We start from the raw sequence: 18254 nt of genomic DNA, 5'->3' as shown, positions 1-18254 counted from the left end.
TGTTTTTGTTTGCATTTCCATCTTGTTGCATTTAAAAACTATTCTAACTATACCAGATTGTTTGAACATTCATGGGGGAATGTTTTTCAGAGACTTGATAGAGTTTCCAGGCAGCTTTTCATCCACCAAGTACTGTACTGGGCTCTCTGGTGAGGTTTTGCTTGATTTGCTCTAAGAATCTGCAGAGCAACTGTTCAAAATTGCTGACACATGTTAAGTAATGTGGAAATCACCATCCTACCCCATTGAAGTCTGAGAATGCTCATGTCGACAATAAGAACAAGATCTGACCCTGAAAATGATATGTGAACAGTCTCAATCTGGAGACCATTTCTAGTGTCTATCCTCTGACTCTGGCTAGTTTATCCTTTGGTCTTGGGTATTCTATTTAAAAAAAAACAAAACAACAACTTACTCAGTCTCCTAAAAATACCACATTCTGCCTTGTCCGCGTACTTTTGAATTATTTAACCACAATGGCATATTTGATGCTGTGTTCAGAGTAAAATCTCAGTTCTGTAGTTGAGTATCAGGAGAGTTAATGCTACTTCTAACAATAATGGTAGTGGTATAATGCTTATTTAATAAGAAATCCATCATCTTCTACCTCCCTTCTCCAAACCTCTAGTTTTCGGCTTTGGAGCAGCTGTAATCAGCCTGTACAACTTCCCTTCCTCCTCTCATGAATAAATCCAACCACCTTATCTTCTCTATCAGAAAGTCTTCCCTGGTTTTAGCAGCCTCTGGAGGAGGGTATAAAAGGGGCTTTCACTGCTGAACAGGAAGCGAAATGAATGGAGGAACTTTTGATAATGCCCCGTCTGTCTGAGCGGGGATCAGCCCGGCTAAATTGCAGCAGATTAGTGAATGATAGCGCTTCAGCCGGGGCCAGAATTATAAGTTTTTAATCTTGGAACAAGCAATGATTTCTTCCTCCTAAACAGCGGTCAACTCCCTCTTTGATTTGGAGGCTTGCAGTCATCCATATTCAGTTAGTTTGGGTGTGTGGTTTCTTTTTTTTTTTTTTTTTTTTCCCTTTTCCTCCCCTAATCTACATTCATGAGTCTCAACAAGCTTTTGGTTTTTTTGGTAGCAGTGATTTTGGTGAAACTTGTCATGGCCACATGCCATTTTTGCCAGTAACTTGTACTTTGCTTCCGATTTTTATGCCTATGATGAAGTCTTGTATTTCCCAGCTTTCTTAATGTTTGGTATGTGTTGTTCTGCCTCACTCTTTTGCAATTAGCTTTGGGGTGGTTTGGGTGGTTTTTTTTAAAGCAGCATTTTTGGTTTTGGCCACCTTCAGCCTTACTCTGTGTGTGAATATGTGTGACTCCTTGATTCCCACCCCAGAACTTGGTCCAAATTTTCTGATAATCTAGCTCAGTGGGAGGGAGAGATGACTGAAAATCTAAATGGGGCAGCTTAGCTAATTGCCTTAGGCCTGACTCGTCTGCTGGTTTTATTGCAGCCCAACGTGATTGACATTTGGGGAATTGCACTGGTATAATGCTGGCAGCAGTGATGAAAAATCTGCCCTATTGTTTCTGATACATTCACTGTCTGAGGAGGACCTTTTTGCTACAAATAGCTACCAGAAAGGCAACTAATGGAGTAGGTTTACTTTTTCTTTGAATCGCTGACTTTTCCAATTCCCAAGAGAAAAAATATGAGTGAGAGTAATATCTTATGTACTAAAACTTTGCCTTGTTCTATGTTTTTTCAGGCTTTTTTTTTTTTTCTCTTGGATTTTTATTACTGGAAAACTCTCTGATGACAGCTTTGCTTAGGTAAGTGAAGCAAGATTTTTTCCTGTGGATTTTTTTCAGAATCACTTCCCCTATCTTAACTTCTTTTGCATGTTGGGTTGTAACTTTGAGCTTCCAGCCAGCTGTGCTGCGTGTGCTGTGGTTAAAGGCTAGAAAGATGTTGTAAACAAAAGTAGGGGTAATGCCTCTAGTATGACATAAGGTCCTCATTTATTCATTTAATCAGATGGAGTGGACGTGGTGCAGAATAATGAAATACAGGTTATATCTGCGTATTACTGCATAATCTCATCAATTTTTTTTTTATTATCTTTTTTTTTTTAAGCGATGATTTGTATTTTTTTCCACTGGAAAGTGAACTTGTTGCTATCACTTAATGCCATTTTGTTATGAAATGAAACCTTCATGCTTCCAGGTTTTTAGATCTAGTTGCTCTTCTTCCATCCCTTTCTATTCCCTCTTTCCCTCAGGCAGGAGCTTCTGATACAGAGAAATCATAAAAAGCTTGAGAGTTTTATTTTTTTTTAGCCCAAAAGACGGGAGAACGTGAACAGATTTAACACCCCTCCTTTGATATTCTGAACCACATCTACACCTCTAAAATGCAGGTTCCACATAATTGGTGATTGACAGGATTTTTGAGTGTTGATTGAAAGCACCCAGTGTTTTCTGTTTCTAAATATCTTTGGAATATTCTGAGCACAAATCCGGTGCTGCGGTGCCATGGATGGTGGGTGGAAGAACTAAATGTGCTGCTGTACCAAAATGTGCTTTGTGGTGGAGAGAAGACTTGACTGACCTCTGATGTAAGACAAGAAGCTCATCCCTAGATAATACAGCTAATTTGATGTGTTAGTTGGAGTTGCTTGTTGATCCTGGATGAGGCCAAAAGCAACTGCAGTGTTCACGTGGGAATATAGTGTTGTAACATCTACCCTGACAAAAGTGCTGCTACTCTTTGTAAAGTAAAGTGTTTGTGAAAGGCTTTTCTTTTTCCTCCTGTCTCTGCTTTCTGCAATATCCATCCTCTCTTCCTTTTGATCTCCTTCCAGTGAATGGTCAGCACAGCAGCTTCTCTCCTTGAGATGAGGGACCTTGGTGAAATAAAATTGGTTGTCTTAAACTAGAAGTCTTCTCCAGTCTGCTTTTCCCTGGTATTTGTCTCTCTTCCGGGAGCACTTTAGGGGAGTGAAGACAGACAGTGCAGAGAGGCTTTTGAATTCCCTTTAGTTTTCCTTTTAGGTAGCTCATTGGAGTTTATCTATCTGCCATTCCTTTGCCAGGGTGCTGAACTCCGGGCATTTTGTGTGGCGTAGCTTTTGTCTTTTCCTGAAACACACAGGAACTGGCTGGTGGTCTCTGAACTGTGAGTGAGCCAACAAAGGTGGAAGAGTCCTTAGCAGAACCTTCTGAGAACATGAGATAGATGGTTGCTTGGGATCCAGCACTGCCTTGCTGCTGAGACCTGCCATTGCCGTGTGCTTGAGGTTCCCCTGTGTCTCCCTCAACTGAGTGAGCAGTGACTAATTTGCAGCCTGAGGCTGTATTTATTGATGCCACTGCCTGTCCAGAGGATGAAGAGGACTCTGCAAATGAGGGAAGTAGTTAGGAATCAGTTTTAAGTCCTTTTAACTTTGTATATTAGACACATCTATGAATATATGCAGACCGAGCTAATAAATAACCAGGGAATGGTAGTTAAGAGGAAAGGACATAATTAATTCTGTCATGTACTCTGTTTTAAAGCTGAGTCCAGAGCAGTAATGTGTTAGGCTGGGAAGGTAAACACTGTCATTATTCAGCAACAAAACACAGACAAGGCTGACATTGTTTTCCTCCTATTGATATAATAATTTTTTTGTAGGGGTTGGAGTATCTTCGGTGGTCCTTGGTGCTGTAGGAGCCTGATGAAGCCCTGCCCTTTCCGAAGGGTCAGTGCTCCTTTATTTGAATTGAGTTTTGTATTAACGCTGCTTTGCTGACACAGAACGTGTGCTGTTCCAGAAGGATCTTACTGTTTGCTGCGGTTGGGGTGCTTGGCTGGAATTCCTGCAATATAGTTTGGAGGGAGGTATTTCTGTTTCATCAGGTGATCCCTTTTCAACTCCCCACACTGCAGTGTTAGCCCAGGTCAGCTGTACATGTCACATAAAAAAAAAAAAAAGAACACACCCCCCAAAACAACAACAACAGCAAAAAAACCCAAACAACCAAAAAACCAACAAAAAAAACCTTGTGCAGGTGCTGTTACAAAGCCAGCATGATGTTACCTTGTATGTATTTTTTTTTCCTCCTCCAACTACACCAGTGTGCAGAGTGGCTACAGCAAATGCAATTTTACATGCTTCTTCAAGGTTAACATGTTTGGATCTTTTTTAGTGGGGAGAGAGATTTGGGGCAGTCCTCACTTTGCATCTTAAAGCATCTAAAGTTGCTGTGAGAATGATGATATATTTGTTAAAATTAATAGTTATCATGGTAAAAAGTTACCTAAAGGAAGGTGGTTAAGTTTTCGGCATGTATGACAAATAATAATAGGAAAAAAAGCTAAAGTGGTTGTAGTTTGAAGTTCCCCCGCCTTGGTGTTACTCATAGCACAGCCTCTCTCCTCTCTTTCATACTTCTCATTTTAGCAAATTTCTTGAGGTATAGTTACACACACAGAAAAACAAGCAAAGACTTAGTATATGTATTTCTATCTTGACTGTGCTCCACACGACCCACCCTGGATATCAGATCACTTGAGTTTGCCTAAGTGAAGATGCGTATATCCAAAGTGGGTTAGTGTTGTTCATCCCCACAGTGCCTCTTCCTGTAGAGTTTTCTTACAGGTTTTGCAGCTCTGGCTCTTCCAGCAGAAGTCTTGGACAGAAAACACTCATGGAGACACCAGTGGAATAGCTGATGCAGCTCAGCAGCTACCTCCTAAAATAAGTGGTGGAAAGATGCCTGTTTCTCTTAGCAGTATTTTCTTTGGAAGATGAGCATCTCCTCAGCATGTCCTTGGCTTTCTGTGTCTCCCTAACAAGCTGTAGCACTGAAAACTCCTTCTTCCACTGTTCCCAGCTCAGTTTAAAAGTTCTTGGTTCAAAGTATTTCTGTGATCCTTCAAGGTCTGCTCTGTCCAATTGCAAAACTACCAGGAATTTGGAGAGGGACTCCTTCCTTTTGATGGATCAAAAAGAAGTTGTGTGTTGTCAACTTCCAAAAGGTCTTTCTTCAAAGTATTAAGTTTTGGGTTTTTTTAGGGGAAGGGATCTCTTAAGAAATTACTCGCCCTTGGTGAGTGGCATGAGCAGCATTGACTGGAGGGGCAATTGTTCTGTGGTTCCTGTGCTGTTTGTTTTGCAGGCAGTGGTGTTTTTATATTGCTGAGGCAGATGGAGGGATTCCCAGCTCCACAAGCATGACCCTGGGGGAGATTAACTGGTTTTAGGTTTCTCCACTTGGATGATGAGGTTAGCCTGAGACAGAGATGCGTCCCTGTGTGTGGAAATGGTCTTGGCCCAGATCTTGTCTGGAGATGTAAAGCCTGAGAAAGGACCAAGAGGTCAGCTTCAGCTTTTTAAGGAATGTGATGTATGGTCATTCTATGGCATGTGTGGACTGCTGCTTTTTTATTTCAAAAAGGGTAAAAAAATTTACTTCCAAGCTTATTTGCTTTTTTAAAACACTCTAATTAGAGCTACAATTAGCTCTAAAGTAGAACCTATTTTATAGCTGCATAAATATTTATTTCTCTGATACTGAAACACTAATGATAAAGAATCTCAAGAGGTTTTTTCATAGCTACAAAGCAAAGAACATTTCTCCCATTCTCTGCCTCTTAGCACCTTTCTTCCACTTGACCTGCTTCCCTCCTACTGAGCTAAGCAACATCCTCAATCTGCACACACTGGGACTTTATTTTTTTTGCATCTCTAGCAGTCTTAAGTAATTACTCTGCAGTTCTAATACTTGTTACAGAAGTGAGCTCCTCTGCTTGTGTTGGTCAATGGTATCTAGAAAACCGAAGCTCTGAAACAAGCTAAAACAAATAGAATCTTGTTTCCTCTTTGCTCACATGGGCACTTACTCACTTCCCCATCTGCTTCGACTTTGAAGACAGCTGAGGTTCTTCCTCTGTCTGACCCACTTGGCATAAGCTAGAGAGGATTGTCTTTCTTCCATAGCCAAGTTTATGAGGCTTCAACTTGTTCGTAAATAATCCTTAGAGTTTTGAGTGCTGCCTTTCTCCTTTCCCCTTCTAAACGGACTTGCTGTCATTTGTGTACAAGCTGGGGGAATATTTTTCAGTCTATATATAGAGGGGAAAATCTCTGCAGTCATGGACACGAGAGGTTGTAAAATGTGCTGAGGAGATTTCACTAAGGATTTGTGATTTTAAGTATCGATCTCGTCCACTCTCCACTTGTGATCCCAGCACAAAAGAGCATCGGCTGTAGAGGAGGGCTTTGCTCCACTAGTCCTTGTACAAGCACAGTTCCAGAGTACAAAATACAGGACTTGGATGTGCAGAGGCATCTTTACAGGAATGTGTGAATATTTAGTGTACTTCAGAGAGAGGCAAGGTGTTGCTCTACTGAGGTTCTGTACACCAGCCTCTCCTGACTGGAACTTTGATGCCTTGTGATCTGCATGTGGTCCTTCTGGCCTCTTAGTAGCAGGAGATAGCAACCCTCTGTGGAAAGATAGGCTGTAATTTTGTCCTGCTTTGAACATGTGGGATTCTAAGTATTTCCTATGAGATGTATTACTAGTATAAACAAACTGTTTTGTTTAGTGTAAGCTCTTTATCCTGATAGGATTGGAGACATCTTATAAAGCAATCACTGTAAATTTAAAACTAATATTTGGCATTATTTAAATAAACATAAATCAAGATAGTATACAAACAACACAAGTTCCCAGCCCAGGGACCTGAAAGACAGACCTACTTGGACTGTGTACTTTTTGTTAAATTTAAAGCATTGTGCGCCTAATTGATACCTTTTAAAATTTATATCAGTGATAAAATTGATGAATACTGCAATGGACACAGATTTTAGTGCTACAAATACAGAATAGATGTAAAAGCATGCAGGGTGAGTCGATGTTTGTGCAGTCTTTTGGTGCGGCATCTTTGCCACCCTCGTTGGTTTGATACAGAGGACTCCAAATTGAAGCCTTTAAGCTGGAAAGGGTGAATTACTGTTTAGTGTGTTGTAAAAGGTCTGGTGGACTATGGGAGTTGATGAGTTATTTCAAAAATACAATGCTGGAAAGAAATTTCCATGCTAGGCTGTTATATTTCATTGCTGTGTTAATTAGATAGGAGGAAGCCCCTCATTTTATGAAGTTTTCCAACTCAGTTGAAGCTCTATCACATTAGATGCGACAACTAAATGATCAACTACTTGTCTGGAAGCCAGGAGCCTTGTACTTCCAAATTAATTGTGTTTTTATGAGCCACTGTTAACTTTTTGAAAAATAAAGCTTAGGCCTTGGGAAAAACAAATGCTGATGAACATGGGAAGGAATGGGGAAAAGAATATAGTGTTCTTGGTAATGAGGTGACCTCTGGTGCTCTAATTTCACTTACCAAGTAGCTATTATTTTTTGTATATAAAATGTAAAATTTTGCCTTTGAGGAACTTAATTTTAGAGGATGGAGGAGCTCACAATCCTTTCAAGGCCTGAATTCAGCTGGTAATCCAAGAAGGAATTCAGTATCTTCATAGATGGAGGGTGTATGAGTTTTTTTAGTTTGTCAGGCTTTTCAAAAATGTACAGATTTGCAGATGCATGAGGGACTGGGGAGAAGCCCTTCCCTCTAAGTGGTGGTAAAATTTAAAACTCTTATGGGTATGGCTCTGATCAACATTCATTTCAATGTTCCCATAAAAAGCTTATGACTTGGCAGGATTTCAGGGACTGAGAAGAAAAAAGCTCTGTATACAACATGTTTTATTGATGTTGAAGGAGTAATATTGCTGTATTTCAGAGTCTGCCACTGCATAGAATAAGTTCTTTTTGGCTCTTGTACGCTTTGCCTTTTCCCTTGACTAAAACAAGGTGTGACTTCACATCTGCTTTTTCCTAGTAGCCTTGTATTAATCAGGAATATACGTATTTCCAAGTTTTGGCTCCATCTCATCCTTTTTCTTTCTTAATTCTCCTGTGTTGCAGAGTAAATTCATGATTCTTGACCCTCAACTGATACTGTTAAAGTGTACTTGCATAAACCTTGATGTTAAGCATCACGTCCCACTTACTTGTGATGACTTTTTGCTCCCTTTTAAGCTGTATGTAAAGGTGAATTTGAAATTAGGCAGCTGAGAAAGAAATCGTCTGTTGGAACTTGGCAAATGTGGTTGAAATAATAAAAGCAAATTTAAAAAAAATATACTTTTAAGGGAAATCGGTACTGTAAAACACGAGCTTTAAGATGAAATTGCCGAAGATAATCTGTGCAGCCAAAGTGCAAGAGGAGGCAGATAACACAAGTCAAGCACAAAATCACAATTTACAGCCACATACCGGTGTTCCTTTGGTAAGATTACCTCTGCATGGGGCTTGGCTGGCGATCAAGGAATGGCTTAGAGAGCTGGCTGGAGTGGCATCGGATCGCTGGCAGTGTGCGAGGCAGTGGGGCACGCTCTGAAACAGGAGTCTGGATTCAAATCCTCATGAAACAGGAGTCTGGATTCAAATCCTCATGAAACAGGAGTCTGGATTCAAATCCTCAACACCGGCCTCTTTCAGAGAGTGTTGCTCTGCCTGGCTGTGGGTATGTGACTGCTTAAAAGTAGCTTTTATTCCCTAAGTTACTGTGCGGGTTTTGGCTGGAGTAGAGTTAATTTTTTGTACAGTAGCTAATATGGGCCTGTGTTTTTGATTTGCCTGGGTACTGTTGATAACTCAGGGGTGTTTTTGGTACACACAGCCAAAGCCTTTTCTGCTTCTCGCCCATCCCACCTGTGAGCAGGACTGGGGCACAAGGAGTTGGGAGAGGACAGCTGACCTCTGGTGGTCCAAGGGATATTCCAGACCATATGGAGGCAGTGTTTAGAGCTGGAGGAAACAGGAGGAGCAGGATGTTCAGAGATGGTGTTTGTCTTCCCACGTCGTCATCATGTGGTGGAGCCCTGCTTTCCTGGAGATGGCTGAACACCAGCCTGCCCATGGGAACTGGGGAATGAATTCCTTGTATTGCTTTGCTTGTGTGCAGCTTGTGCTTTACCTGTGAACCTGTTTTTAAACTCAGTGCATGAGTTTTCTCACTTTAACCCTACCAGTTCTCTCCCCCATCACACTGATGCAGAGTGAGTGAGTGGCTCTTGAGTTACTGCCCAGGGTTAAACCGTGATAGCTGTCATACTGTTAAAAACTGACATAGCTATATCTCAGTCTTATGCTTCTGATTTGTGAGTACTGTTGCTTAATTAACAATTATGAAGCACTTGGAGCACTTTAAAAGTGCTGTAGGATTGTAAAATACTGCATTTGCGTGTGCACACTTAAACGTGGAGATTTCCATGTTTCCACACTCCTGCTGTGCGAGCGCTTGGCTGAGTCGCGCAGGCTCTTCCTGACCCAGTTCTCTCCTCGTTTGCTCACTCCTCCCATTTGGCACAAACCATCAGCCTTTTACTTTCCACCTCCCTGTCACAGATTTGTGAGTGTCCCTTGAGAAGCAAACAGTTCTATTCCACAGGTGTTCAAAGTCAGGGTGGAGGGGGCTTGGAGCAACCAGATCTAGTGATAGATGTTCCTGCCCATGGCTGGGAAGTAGAACTAGATGTTCTTTAAAGGTCCCTTCCAACCCAAATCATTCTATGATCTCTTCTGTAGAACCTTTGAAGGTTATTATCACCCCATGGCCACTTCCAGGAATGCTCTTCCCCATGCCCATGAGGTTAGACTCTGGTTCCTGGCCACAAACAGAATATTTCTTGTTTCTTTCCTTCTTTCTCTCCCAGGCCCTGCATGGAGGTCTGGCAGGTGCCCTTTAGGGAAACCAAGGGCAGCAGCCAGACTTGGTCTGGGGTTGCAGATGGACATGTGTGCAGGGGCTCCCTGTGACAGGGACACAGTGAGAAGGTGCTTTTCCAGGAGAGTTGGGAAAAGGTTCATTTGAAGCTGATGTGGCTGTTGTGGCTAGGGACAGTGCTCCTTCTGCAGAATCGTGCTGTAGTGGCAACTGCTGCCTTTGTGAGACACTTGTGTTGCCTCTATCTGAGCCATAAACATTTTGAAACTTTTCTTTGATATTCATCAGTACTAGAGAGCTGAAACCCACCCATGTGAACATGATTTGATTAGTTATTTGAAGAAATTCCCACTTCCCAGATCAGAGTAGGCTGGATTTTTCAAGAGGCTTAGTATATTATCAGGAGATGAAAACAGAGCACTGAAGTGTCTTAACAAGAGATGTAGAAATACCAACTGCTTCACCAAGAGATGAAATCTCTTTGTAACCAAATGGAGCTCCCTAGGACTTGCTGGTGTTACCTGCAGTGCTGGCACCAGCACTAATGGCTTTCCTCCTCTGAAAAAGGGAAAGCTCATGTAACTTGGTCTGCTGAGCCAGGGCTTTAATTCAAGCGTGGATAAAGCAAGGAATTTGATCAGGCTCCTACCGTCGGTCACACTTTGAGCTAAGTGAAAAGGAGTAGAGCTGAGTCGAGGGACACAGGGTTTTTCTTGTGAAATCTAAAGTGTTTGGCAGATCCCTGAGTAGTCCCCATCAATTGCCACGTACTCGGGTTCAGCCCCTTGCCATTACCTCTCTGCAGCGAGCTCGTGGCATGGATGGTATGGAAGAATTTAGTTTTTGTCTTGTCCTGTCAGCCAGTTCTCTCAGCATCTCTTAATCTTGGATATTTATGGCTTGAAATAAAGTGTGTGTTGAGTTGCACTTAATCCTAAATTAGGTCTATACTCAATCTAGCCAAGGATGAAATATTCTGTTATGGTGGAACCCTTCTTGGGAGAGGGAAGGAGTTCTGTGCGTTTTCTTAAAATAAAAGTGAGAGGAAGGGAAGGAAGAATAGATGGTTAAGTGGTTTCAGTCACTATTAATGTTTGCCTACTGCAGCAATAACTTGTATTTCACATCTTTTCCCAGGGATGGGAGAGGAAGAAAGGGAATGAGGAAGTTGGTTGTACGGTTTTAGTTAAACTTGGTTAGCACTTGTTCAACTGATGTATGTGTTACAAAGCTAAGAGTGGCTTTTATTTATGCTCAGTTGTGCCCAGCATTCCTGGGAGTTCTGGAGTTGCAGTCTGTTGGAAGATCTAGGCTTGAATTGCTGTTGTCTTTGTGGTGTTCACTGTGCAGCAGGACCTGGAAAGTTGGCATTTTTTTGCAAATTTAGAGTATTCCTCAGTCCTGGCATTGCTGTGAGGTCTCATGAACGTTGTCAGCAATAAAACTTTGTTCTGGATGCCTTTTGTACTTGTTGCTGTGCTCCTTTCCGTCTTCTTTCCAGGCAGTCATTACCACCTTCTTTTTTTCTTACTTCATTTTTTCCAGAATTTTGTTTAGCAAGGAATGACATTTTGCAAACAAATCAAAGCAGAGTAATCTAAAAACTTCAGAGCTGACCCTCCCAGGAGTGGAGTTTCAGGTGGGGGATGATCTCAAGGAGGAGGTCATCACATGGTCTCCTGTGCTGTGCTCTGGTCCGTGAGCTGTGTGTCTGCTGTTCACCTTGGCTGCCTGGAGCTGAGCTTGGCTGGTTGTGCCTGTTGAAGAAGTTAATCTTTCTGAAAGGCTGAAAGCTGCTTGGCGTGGTGTGGTTGCCTCAGCTACAGGAACGTAAACCAGTAAGGCTGGGGAAAACAAGGGGATAAACATTTGCTGCTCTTTATTTGCGTGAGGAATTAGGAGAACCTGGGATACATTTAGTGACTTGGAACAATTTTTATTTGAGTGCTGGCTCTGTCATGACCTCTGCACATTTGCTTAATGAAACAAAGTACTCAAGCCTTGCAATGGAATAAGGAAAATCTGTTAAGATTGTAGTCCCTTTACATCAGCTGACCTTGGTCTGACTAACAAACCAATTTGGCCTAATCCTTGTTTTTTAATTAAACATCAGATACTTGAAGGCATAAGTTACTGGCAATTAATCAAAGCATCTAGGAAGCCTTTCCATTGGTCTCTATACTGCACAGTTTGAAAAGCTTGTGCATAGGTTGATATTTTAAATTAAATGTATAAAGATGAAAGAAAAAGGGAAGAATAGAAAAGCCCGCTTACTGTGAATTAATTGCGTTTGTAGTTTTTTCTAAACTTGCGTTCAGATTGCACCATGGAATAGTTGAAGTGTCACTCACTTGGAGGCTCTGGGGTGACATTTATCAATGTGGCTTCCTAAGACAAAGTTGATTTATGATGTAACCTGTCCTCTCTCTAGTGCAGTCACGAGAGTGCGGGCTCTGCATCTACTGCTGCTTGCTGTCTCTCACATCTTCTTCCCAAGCCCTGGGAAAAAGATGAATAAGATGTTCATTGTCTCAAGGTTGGAGAGTGTGTTGGGAGGTCGCTGGTGTCATTTGGAGACTTTTCTGTTTTAAGTGTACAGTGTTGGAGCCATTTGAGCAACTTTAAAGATCAGGTCCAATAGAGTAGATAAGGAAGCTGTGTGCAAATGTGACCCCTGTGTGAATTGTCCCCTTTTTTTTGTGTGATAAGTGAGGCCACATGAGAAGTCATCAGTTACGTAGATTGGATCTAGGTTTTTTAGGCTCTAATAGTGATGCGGGATGATGTTTGCAGACTTTTATGGGTAATACTGGAAAAGCTGGTGTCCTTTCCTGACTGCTGTCAGCCTTCGTGCTTCTGTGCTGCTGTGACTTTCTAAGATGTGTGGTCTGTATGTTACTAAAAGCATAGAGCAAATGAACTTGTCCAGGCAAGAACATGACCTTGGTGCACAATCATTACCTAGAGCCCTAGGCTGGAAACAATTATTAGTGTGGGAGATCATGGTGAGGAGTCATCTTCCAGGTCGGTCTCTAAATATAGTCCTTTAAAGGTTTTAGCAGTGCTTTTGGACTATAATTTTTTTTAATTGCAAGAGACGTAAATCTTGTTGTTACAAGAGAATGCAAAAAAACCCACCCAAACTTCTTTCAATTCACAGTACATTTCTCATTTTACAAAAGAAAAAAGTGCCTGACAGATGCTGAAGAGTGTATACCTTTTGAAGCTGTGTGGAGATGAATATTCAACCTATGAGCCAGGAGCAAGATGCAGCAGGGATTATGTGAGAGCTTTGTGTGGGAGGAATTTACTTCCCATGGTTTACATAGTGTAAAAGGAGAAGACCCCTCTTTCCTTGATGGGAGTAGCTCTGCTAAAGTCAGAGCTCCTATTCACATGGAGCGAGATTTGCAGATTGAAGTCAAATTTAGATATATTTGTTTGTGTAAGGCTGGTTTGGTATTACAGATAATACACAATTTATTAGGTCTGTTAAACTTTCAGATTTCCATCCAGTTTAAGAAGAATTTATTGGAATTTGCCACTCTGAAAAATGAGCCTGTCATTTCCTGAGGAGTAGTAAAGTACATTGGCAAAGATTACAATGTCTTTCAAGACACAGCAGTGTTTCTGAGTGGCGCTTGCAGGCTGCTTGGCACAGAGTGCCTGAGAGGGGAGTTTTAGGTACTGTGGTGTTACAATATCTAACCAACCTAAGCACGGCTGGTTGAGCATTGGTGGAAGTTCCTGACTTTGTCCATGACTTGGAATGCACAGGAATAGCAAAGCCCTGTAATGCAATACATTACAGGGTAGTGGAGTTGGAATTAATTTGCTGGGAGTTGCCTTTTAATGGGAGAATGGGGAATTTCTGCTCCTGAAAGAGATCTCATATTGGACCTGTCAGACCCAAAGATCCAGCATCAGCCTTCATACCTTTCTCTAGCAGTACTTCTGGGAGAGTGATGAGTTGGAGAGGGGAATCTCTTCATGTGAAGTGAAAGTGAGTGGCCCTCACTGGAGACCAGTCAGAGCTGGGTCCTCAAACTGAGCAAAAGTTACAAAACAAACTTAATGATGCCTGTGCCTTTTTGAGGTACATTCCTTTAGCTCCTGTGGTTGTGTCTGTGTTGGGTTATAACATATTTCTTTGCTGTATTTTAGCAAACTCTTTGAATTTTTTTTGCATGCTCAATCCTACTGCACGACTGTTATCTGAACACCAACAGTCTGGACGCTCATCATTTCCATTTAAGCTGTGATGCATTTGGTGACCTTTGTTTGAGAAAGTTTCCTCTTGCTGCTCATGTTCCACTCCCTGCCCTCTGAAGGTGCAGGATGATACTTAGTGGTTTTTCCTCCTGTCACTCCAGTTAAGAAAGGGCTGGAAAATTCTCTATCAAAAATTACTTACGAATTTTTTGTCTGCCTTAGGGAACTTTCCTTCCAGTCCCCACCTCTGCCTTGCATTGTCTTGTAACAACAACGTTTCCCTAGGAACACAGTGTACCTGAGAGGCAAGACATGTGCTTGTATTGGTGGTTAATCATCCTGGGTGCTGATGTGGAGTAAATTTGTGAGGCCAACAGCAATGTTCCAAGCTGCTTTTTAACAGGAGTGATGCTGGGTGTGAGAGCTGGGGTGCTGATGGGACCCAGTTTAAATGGGAAGAAACACAAGCTGCTGGCTTTTCAGCTTTTTTTGGAGGCATACGGGGTCATTTTTCTAAGGTGGTTATGTATTGATGCTGCAGCTGGTCAGAGGAGAACCAGAATTTTTGGAAGTGCAAGAGCTGCACTGTGCAATTTTGCCTCTGTGCACCTTTATTATTCATTCCTGTCATGTTCCATCCACGCAATACAAAACCTCTCCAGAGGGTGGAAACTTCAGTGGACTTGTGCTGTTTGTCCTGACTGAAGGATATTCTTTTTGGTGCCTCGTTTCCCCCTTCCATTGCTCTCCTCCAGCCTGCTTTTGTTGAGCTGGCTCAGATCTGGGCTGCTGCTTGCAGGCAGAGGACATGAAGTAGTGTGGGAACAGCTTCTTGCTGACAGAATCCATGAACTGGTGATAAAGAGAAGTCCTGAGACATTCTTCTGTAGTTCTCAGTCCAGATTGCTCTCACGCTCCCTTCTGCCTTGTGTTTATGATACCCACTTCAAGCAGTCTGGGAAAGGGGGTACTTGTGAATTGTTTTCATTGGAAAGGAAAAAGGTTGAAACATTTGATCAGGCCTCAGAGGTGAGAGTAATTAATGTGGTACAGTGTCATTTAGGTAATCAGAGCACTTTGACACATTTTAGACAAATTGTTGCACTGTAAACTTTATTTGCAGTGCAACAGGCAGATGAGGAATGTTTTACTACTAGGCAGCATTGTGGAAGAGCTCAGCCTTACGCTTTGGGGGTAAGGCTGAGCTTCTTGGGAGAAATTCTGTAAAAAGAACCAAGACCACCAAAACCTGCTCCATTACTCTGGATTTGTAGAAGAGCATAGCTCAGAGGCACATCTGGGCACGTGCTGTGTTGTGTGGCTCAGACACTTCTGTGGTCAGTGGCAATCTTTCCATTCTGTTTCTATGTCAAGTGGCCTCGGGCAGGAGGAGCTCAACCTGCCTGACTAAAGGGACTCCAAAATTATTTCTGTTTTTGTCACTTTTGTGCATCAGGACTGTGCGGTAGAGACACATGCTTACAATAAAAAGAAAACTGAATCTACATTCTTCTGTTTTGCTTTTTTGTGGGCCTTTTTGGTTCATGACTCACGGGCTCTTGTAGAGGCTTCTGAGCCAAAAATGCAGCTGCATTTTTCTGTCACATGTTGCCTTGCCAGATCCAGTAATAGCAACTATTGGGCAAGAGAGAATAATACAACCTGCCCTACTGCAAGTGTTTGTGGAACCATACTCGTGGGAAGTTGAAGATGATTTTCATAGTGAGCAAACCTTTTTATGAACTTCCTCCATCTCCTCATCCCTATGCATGTGGTGCTTGTTAACACCCTGGATGCTTGTGGAAATAGCACTGCTAATAAAGGGCATCTCCATGGTTTGTGATGGAAGACCTGTTACCAGTGGCTGAACTGTGAGATACTCCTGCAGGAGTAAGATCCAGCAGTAGAGGAGAGGGTTTGAATTACAGCAGGAAAGCATTGAGAAATCCTTTTGGCAAGTATGTTCAACTGAGAAAAGAAAAGCAAAGCAGAGACTTGATGGATCCTTGAAGTGGACTTTATTCCCTGTGTTGTGCTTCCCAAGGAGTTCACCAGCATGTTTTGCACATCTTCAGTCCCCAGATTCGTGCTCTTGTCTTTCATCTAAGAAGGAAACTTCCCATCTAAAGTTTTAGTTTTACACTATGCCATCAGAAAGATTTGTTCTGTTAAAAGGCAATGTGAAGAAGAAATGGAGTAATATTGTGAATCCCTTTAAAATACAGTGGTGGATTGCTAGTGTTGCCCTTCTTTAAAACCCCCTCTAGAAGCCCTGTGATACTCATCATTTGCATCTGATCAGAAGACAGCCTGTAGGCTTTGAGCCATGTGCATTTTTTCCCAATTAAGCAGTTGTGTCCTATGTTGGATCCTTCCCATAGAGTATGGAAAATAAAAGATGCTTTCCCAAATTTGTAACAGCACTTGATTTAACCCATGTTTTGCCTTTTATGTAACATATATGCTTTCTTAATGCACAAATTTTGAAGGACTTTTCTTTACAAGCTTATGAAACTTCTTTAATCCATTACTGAAGTGCTGCAAACACAGACTATGACTGTAAACAGTATGTGCTATTGGTGAAGATAAGCGACCATCTTGGAGGCCTTTATTTTAAAGATTGCATTTTGTTCTACTTTAGACATTGGCTTGCCAGAGTTTCAGCATTGCTTCTTTTTCTCTTCTGCAGCTTGTGATCTTCTTGGGAATATAAATATCCTTCACATTTTCTTGTTCCTTGTGCATGATAGTGGAACGTGAAGTTTGTCCTGCTGCTGCAGCCCCTTGTGTTGGAGATGTTGGCCAGAGAATGTCCCCATCACCACAAGGAATGGGCACATCTGGACCTCCACCCAAGCAGTGCTGCAGCAATTATTTCCAGCAAGGCTCCTGAAGTAAGAAACCAGATGTGCTTGTATTGGGATTTTAGGTTGCAAACAAGACATAGATAGGAGGGAATGCCACCTATGTTTTGACCACGCTGTTTTTGTGTCCTGTTGTTCTTGGCATCAGGAGAGAGGAAGGGTCTGGGAACAGAGCAGTAGCTGAACAAAACAAGGTGAATCAAGGGCAGAGCAAGAAGCTTAACTTGCAATTTCCTTGTCTTTGTTGGTTTAAATCTGACCCTCCACATTGTTTAATGTTTTGTATTTCATTTCCTCGGTTGCTTAAGGAATGGTTGAGGCTGGCAGAGATGCTTCAATACCATGGTTAGGTGGAGCATGCAAGATTTGAATAAAGATCTTGGTTTTTACTTCCAGTGGAGACTCATGTTTTATTTTAAAATAGGTCAGGGAAATTATTTGCTTGTTCCAGCAGTGCAGAGAAACCTTTTACTCCTGGTTGGCTCATAATTTCATTCTGTACCCTTGAGGATGAAAAAAGAAAGTCCAACCTCAAGTGTTCTTGCACAGCAGGAACTAAACCAGTGCGTTAGTTGTCAGAGTCTTGCTTGCAGCAGAACTGGATTTGATCTTTTTCTGCATCTCCATGTTGAGCTTTTGTTTCCAACCATAGCACTTTGCTGCTTTCCTCTCCTGGTGCTCTGGCAGTTGAGAGGTGGAATTTGTAAAGGAAAACAGCTGTAGTTCAAGCTGTGGAAAAGTTACTGAAGGCAAATCCCTTGGGGTTATTTGGCTTGGTTTCCAACTTTAAATTTCTCCTGTAAGCGTTTAGAAATGGGCCTAATCCTGAAGTCACAGGTTTGACAGGAATGTGAAGGTGAAATTCTTTAGCCTTTAACAGAAGCAATAGTACTTGAATGATCCTAATGCTTGCTTTTGACCCTAATGTCATCTCAAAAAAGGAAAGAAACAACCTCTCACCCTCAAATAAATAAAATTCAGTAGGCAGATGTTTATCTCCTCTAGAAACACTAGAAAAACTTCGTTTTTCTCTGTTGCTGTGACTGACCCCACCTTTGCCATTCCTCCTTAATCACATGCATACCCCCTAGCTCCTGGCCTCTCTGGAGGTTTGCATGAGAAGATCTCTGTTGCTTAGGAATTAATCAGCTTCTGCTGGCTGTCCTTCCTCCACCTGAAGTTCTCAGGTGAACTCTTCCTCTTGCGTCACCCCGTAAGAATTTAGATGCCAGAAAGAGCCTCACCCTGAGGAATTCAGAACTCAGTGAAGAGCCCTTCCCAGGTCCCTGGGGAAAGCCCTGGCTTTCCCAGCTGGCTCCCTTCCAAGCACACAGGGATGCCAGAGGGGGCAGGCACAGGGCTTTCCTTGGGATGTCCCGGTGCTCAGACCCTTCTCCCATATTGGGAACCCACTCCAGCAGAAAACTCATATGTCAA

The 18254-nt window shown here is 42.1% G+C and overlaps 1 protein-coding gene across 1 annotated transcript in view; it reads left to right on the top strand.

The window, feature by feature from the left end:
- LOC120758819 (A-kinase anchor protein 13-like) overlaps nucleotides 1–18254 on the top strand; it is a 95837-nt gene that overhangs the window by 18692 nt on the left and 58891 nt on the right. Inside the window, exons 2-3 of the mRNA XM_040077491.2 lie at nucleotides 1472–1614; nucleotides 1727–1790. The gene's annotated coding sequence lies outside the window, so the exon portion shown is untranslated. The remainder of the gene's footprint in view (nucleotides 1–1471; nucleotides 1615–1726; nucleotides 1791–18254) is intronic.

The sequence above is a fragment of the Hirundo rustica genome, chromosome 13, assembly GCF_015227805.2.
Source record: "Hirundo rustica isolate bHirRus1 chromosome 13, bHirRus1.pri.v3, whole genome shotgun sequence".
Taxonomy (NCBI): domain Eukaryota; kingdom Metazoa; phylum Chordata; class Aves; order Passeriformes; family Hirundinidae; genus Hirundo; species Hirundo rustica.
Note: the sequence above shows the minus strand (reverse complement) of the source record. Positions and strands in the feature narration are given on the sequence as shown.